Below are 6,408 nucleotides of genomic sequence, written 5' to 3' on the forward strand. Positions count from 1 at the left end.
GACCTTGTCCTCATCCCCAGCTTCCCTTCTCCCTGGCACACAGGGATCCTAACGCAAGGCCCCGGTGTATTCTCCCTCTGCCTTTGAAAAATGGTTCTTTCTGAGATTTAATTTTAAGAATATTGGATCAATCCATTTTAATGACCTTCCCTATTCACCATTAAAATCTTTTTACATTTTTTCTTATAATTTTCAATAGTGGGGAAATATGAGACAAATTTTCAGAATAGCAATTTATTGACCTTGAAGGGAGCAGAAATTGTATGAAAGGAAGGAGCCAGGAACAAGCTGAAATTTGACAGGACCAAGGAAGAAGTCTTATCAACTGGCTGAGGAGTTGGGGCTTCTATAAGCTGCGGGGACCACTAGTCATTATAGAGGTCATGTGATCCAAACTGAGCATTAGAAATAGTAATCCAGTCACAGAACAGCAGAGACAGAAAATAGGTAGGAAAAAAAATTGCATATATGATGACATAAACATTTAAAATGTTTATATGGCAAAACAAAACCACAAAAAACAACAAACCCTAACATATACAAAATTGAAAGAGGAACAACTAAGAGAAATTTTTCTACATTATACATGATAAGCCAAGATTTACTATATTTAATATATAAAGAGCTCATATAAACCAATAAGAAAAAGTCTGATAACCTACTAGAAAATATGTGTAAAAGCAAGTCACAAGAGAGAGAAAACAATATCCATTAAACCTATGAAAAATATTCAGTATTATTAGTAATTAGAAAAATACAAACTAATGCACAAGTATATTTGCCTTTGTGATTGGCAAATATGAAAAAGACTGGTAATACCTAGTATTATCAGTGAAAGAATTAATATGCAATAAGTAAATATCTAATTTTTTAATTTTAAAAAGTTATATCTGGGTATATGCATAGAAAGAGAAAAAGACTTGGAATGTATACCAGTATATTATCACTGCAGAGAGGCAAAATTATGATTTGGATTTGTAGTTTCATCTTTATATATTTGTTTTATTTTCTGATTGTGATACATCAGCATGTTATTTTTATATCCAGGTGAAAAAAAGAACCCATTTTTATTTTTATAAAAACAAAGCTCAGGTGTAGTGGACCTAGACAGAGGACAATTAGAAAATAACTGGAAGTCAGTAAAACTCATCTAGATAAGAGGTACTGAGGACAGAGGGGATGGCAGCCAACAGAAGAGAGAGGCTTTGCAGAAAGAAAATCAATGAAATTTGGTTGGATAGGAGGTGGAGGAGTTGAAGACAAGTGTAAGAACTGACATCTGGTTCAGAGGTGACAGAGCATAGGGGTTAAGTGTTCAGTTCTGAGGCTAGGCTGCCTCGACTCCAATCCTAGCCTTGACTTTCAGTAATTATATAATCAGAAACAACCTCTCTGGGTGTCTGTTTATCTGTAAAATTGGGGAAACAGTAACATCTTCATGGAACCACTGTGAGGATTACACAAGTCATCTCACATAAATTACTTAGAACGGTGTCTGCCATGTGGCAAGCACTCAGTAAATGATTGTTGTTATGAGGAGGGATGTCAGGAGAAAGAATAGGCTTAGGAGGTAAAACTGATAAGTTTAGTTTTTGAGAAGGTGATTTTGAGCCTTTGGTACAGCCAGTCTGAGAAAACCAATAAGGGAACATGCAAGCCTCCAGCGTGGGAGAGCAGAAGAGAAGAGAAGAAAAAACTTAGGCTGCCTCATTCACACAGAGGTGATGGATCTTGGAGGCTGGAAAAGGATGAGGTCACCCAAGGAGAGAGTACGTTATAGCATGAGTGGAGAAAGGGATGGAGGGTGCCAGGATCCCTTTAGTCTTAAGATCGGGAGGAGGAGGAAGAGCCAGAAATGGATGAAAAAAGAAGAGTTAGAGAAAATAGAAAGGAAGTGGAGAGGAGTATAATGTCTTCATGGAGGTAGAGAATAGGTAGAAATGAAGAGGTAGAATAGATAAAGAGAATTTCAGAGTTTCATATCTTGTAAGTGGAGCCCATCCAGGGTCCTAAATGGGGGTAAGGGAAGGTCTACGGGGACATCAAGAGACCAAGGAACTATAACCCAAGGTGAGAAGTGTCATCGTATGGTGTTGAAGTCACAGAGGATGGTGGTGAGAGGACAGGAGGTTAACAGGTGGCCAAACTGGCAGTGTCTCCAACTTGTGACACTTGTATCGCCATGCTGGTATATGAAGGACATCCTTCAATTCTCCAAAGAAAAGAAAATTGTTACTGAAGTTAAATAAAGTAGCTCTCTTCACCAGCTTTCACCTAATTAATTCAGGGGGTTGTCTGATGCTCTCCATTCCCCCTTTGAAAACATGCCGCCTGATGCTCTCAGTGTGCCTGACAGCAAGGCTAGAAGGCCACTTTCTGGAACACCCACCCACTTCCCCCAGTTAACTGACTAGTGCTCAGTTCAGATTGGTTGAGGGATGCCAACTATATGGAGTTTATGACAGCCTTCTTCCCCATAAATTAGACCCGGAAAGCATGCTACTTAATTTTAATAATTAATTTTTCCCCATAGACTGCTAATCATCAATAGAATGTGAGAAATACCTTTCTTAAAATCTGAGACTTAGGTTTTTTAGTATCTGATCTGCATAAATGGGACTTTGGTGAAAGTCTAGCCATCTCCCTCAGTCTCCTTTCATCTCCTCTGTTTACGTCCTCGAGTTTCCTTCTCTCGAATCCTCCTCCTTCACGATTCCAGATGCGCTCTGGAGGCACGGATTTTCTAACATTTCCGTAGAGCCGTTTTGTCTGACTCTGGAGGTAGCTTTTTAATTGAAGTTGTTATCTCTCTGTACCACATTGCTCCTTGGATTTTCAAAGTGTTTGTAGATCCCAAGACAATTTGTTTAGATTTTCCAAGGGAAATAGCATATTGAAATGTAGCCAGTACCCACCCACATGTCCACTTTGTTTTCCTCTCTCCTCACAAAGTACTACAAGGGATGTCTTCATGAGCAATTACAAGACGATGGAGAGAGAAGGAAGGATATGTGTCCTGTGCACATTTCACAGCCCTTCATTTTGCTTAGATCGACCATGGGCCTGTCTCTGACTTTGTAATGTTGGCTTGATTGTGCTAAGTAGTAATGACACAGTACTTTATACAATAATCCACTGAAGGTTCACTTGTATTTTGCAAATAGGAAGAGCATGAGAAGATACAAAATAATTTTTCTTCTCCATTACAGACTACATCATAATTCCAGTAACATCCCAAAGCTCTTTCTAGGAGCATTCAAAATGTTAAAGAAGGCACTAAATACATAGCTACTCCAAATACTACTTAGATGGATTCAGAGATTACCCCTGCCAGGTTGCCTACCTCCCGGTCACTAACATTCAGACTGCCCATGGTCTGAATTCTTTCCTGTCCCTGGGCCCTTAGGCTGTGTGGCCCTCAGACACTGCGGCTGAAGTCCATCACACATCTTCTGAAGGGAACCAGCTCCCTTCTTTATAGGTACCAGGTCCAAAATATAGAATGAGTTGTACTGCAGAGGTCGAAGGTGAAAACTAGAACAGGCAAGAGAGAGAAAGCAGTGATAAGGGCATTAGGCTTGGATATTTGGAGAGGATGTGAAGAAAAAGGAGAGGAATTAATGAGAATCAACCATGTACCATCTCTGGCCTTTAGAACCATTTAAAAAATTGGACTACATATGGCTTTTGGCAAATTAGGGTTTTAGATTGCTCTTCCCTTGAATCAGGAAGGCCTCTTGGGTTTCTGACACATTCCCCCTAACCCCCTGCAAGGCTGGCCTTAATGTTATCTTATAGAGGCTCTATTGCCTTCTAGTAGGGCCTCTGAGCTGTGTGACTCCAGGAAGCACATGCCACAGACAGCACAATGCCTTCAAGTTCCTGGGTGGTAACAACGTCTATGAGTTTAGGGGAGGTTTGGGGGATGTTGGAGGAGGAGGAAAGAAGGTATTTGGTGTGAAAGGCATGGATGGATTTCCGAGGAGAATGGTGGTCAAGGAAATTGAAATACTCCATTTAGTTCAAGGGTAATCTTCCTTGAAGGATGTTGAATTCTGCTCTGAAAGAGTACTAATATTCATAAAATATTCTTTTTTTTAAAGATTTTATTTATTTATTTGACACACAGAGAGAGAGCACAAGCAGGGGGAGCAGCAGGCAGAGGGAGAGGGAGAAGCAGACTCTCCGCTGAACAGGGAGCCTTACTCAGGGCTTGATCCCAGGACCGCAGAATCATAACCTGAGCTGAAGGCAGATGCTTAACCGATTGAGCCACCCAGGCACCCCATCGTAAAATATTCTTAATCTTTTTTTGGTTTTCCTTCGTGACCATGGCTAAGCCGTGCCTAAACCAATAGAAGGGCTTCTTGCTTAATTAAAATCTCAAAATAACAAAATTTTCCAAGACAAAATCTCAAAATAACAACTAATGGGAAAATCACTCTAGAAATAGGAAAGAGACTAGAAATTAAGAAAAAAGTCTTATAAAAGCAAAGCTTTGAATAAGAGGAAGAATTGAATATATTCTTCACTTTGACAATGCAAGGAAGGAATGTTTTGTCCTTGTCTGAAGTTCCTAAAACAGCAGTAACAGCAAGTCCCCCCGTGTGATAAATTTCTCAGGCAGATAATGGAACTCAGTAGGATCCCTGGTCTCAACCTGAATATCCTGAGTTCTAACTTGTAAAGACTAAACAAAAGGTATTATCCTCTGACCTTCATTAGTTTCCAATGGCTTTTTGAAATAGCAAGTTCCTTTTACATCCAAACCATGTAAGCACAACTGTTCCAAAACGGCTCCGTGATATTCTCAATGCTTCCTGTCCTCCCTCCCCCACCTCCTGCCACCATATCCCTCAGGGGGGAAAACCAGCTCAGGACTGGACTCAGTGGTAGATGAACCCAGGCAAAGATAGATCCCATATAGCTGTGCTTTATATTTTACCAAAATTTGGTCGTCTGTATTTATTTGCCCTGTTACCAAAGGCACAAGCACTCCATGGGACAAAAGGGCGTGCTGTTTGCCTTCCCTGAAATAGAACCAGCTTTGTAAACTGCATGCCACAGAAACGGGTTACTTCTGCTTTGGCTGGCTGGCTGCAATTTAGGTAGTTACTACCAAGTTGGTGGTTATTCCCCGGTAAAGCCTTTAAGCTATTTTCTAGACATGGAAAAGTTCTTAGCTAAATATTTATAAAGATATTATCTAAGCACTCAAATATTTATGGCTTTATATATATTTAACTAAATGCTAATTAGTTGTGTTTTCAATTAAACTTAAGAGACAATATTGGAGCAAAATTTAAAGAAATAGCACCACCTAGGGACTGGTTAACGTCAGGCCGGCGACTTCTGTAATTGTGTCCCTAGTCTCTTGGTTGCTGCTCCTTTTCCTTTAAAACTACCATTTCAGTAAAGCTTCAAGCTTACTTCCGTCTTCCTTTCTCAATCTTTTCTGACTCTGGTTATAATCATATTAGATGAGAAAAGATCCTATTCTTCCCCCATCTACCTGATGACTTTTCACTAGAAAGATTATTTTTCAATCGATGCACTTACCGTTCTGATTAACTCTTTCCTTGGCAAAGATTGTGCACAACTCCTTTCTTCCTTTCTAAGAAATAGACTTACAGGATATAATAAAAATTCTTCTGTTAAACCCTTTTGGTTTTATAAGCTATTCCAGCCCCTCAGTCTAAAGCAGTGTCTCCCAAACATTAACGTGCTGTACAGGTTAGATATGGGGATCCCTTTACCCAGTTCTGACTCAGTGGCCTGGGTTAGGGGACAGAACTCACATTTTTTAAAATAATTTTTATTTTGTTATATTAGTCACCATACAGTACATCCCCAGTTTTTGATGCAATGTTCCATGATTCATTATTTGCATATAATACCCAGTGCACCATGCAATATGTACCCTCCTTAGTACCTATCACCAGCCTATCCCAATCCCCCACGTCCTCCTCTCTGAAGGCCTCAGTTTGTTTCCCAGAGTCCATAGTCTCTCGTGGTTCATTCCCCCTTCTGTTCACCACCCCCCTTCATTCTTCCCTTCCTTCTCCTACTGATCTTCCTATTTCTTATGTTCCATATGAGTGAAACCCTATGATAATTGTCTTTCTCTGCTTGACTTATTTTACTTTAGCATAATCTCCTCCAGTCCCATCCATGTTGCTGCAAATGTTGTGTAATCGTTCTTTCTGATGGCTGAGTAATATTCCATTGTATATATGGACCACATCTTCTTAATCCGTTCGTCTGTTGAAGGGCATCTCGGCTCCTTCCACAATTTAGCTATTGTGGACAATGCTGCTATGAACATTGGGGTGCATATGGCCCTTCTTTTCACTACGTCTGTATCTTTGGGGTAAATACCCAGTAGTGCAATTGCTGGATCATAGGGTA

At 40.1% G+C, this 6,408-nt stretch overlaps 1 protein-coding gene across 8 annotated transcripts in view; it reads left to right on the forward strand.

The window, feature by feature from the left end:
• Window positions 1-6,408, forward strand: part of ANKRD44 (ankyrin repeat domain 44) — a 346,132-nt gene that overhangs the window by 188,449 nt on the left and 151,275 nt on the right. The gene's annotated exons all lie outside the window — the stretch shown is intronic.

Source organism: Ursus maritimus, unplaced genomic scaffold, assembly GCF_017311325.1.
Source record: "Ursus maritimus isolate PB19 unplaced genomic scaffold, ASM1731132v1 scaffold_1, whole genome shotgun sequence".
In the NCBI taxonomy this organism is placed as follows: Eukaryota; Metazoa; Chordata; class Mammalia; order Carnivora; family Ursidae; genus Ursus; species Ursus maritimus.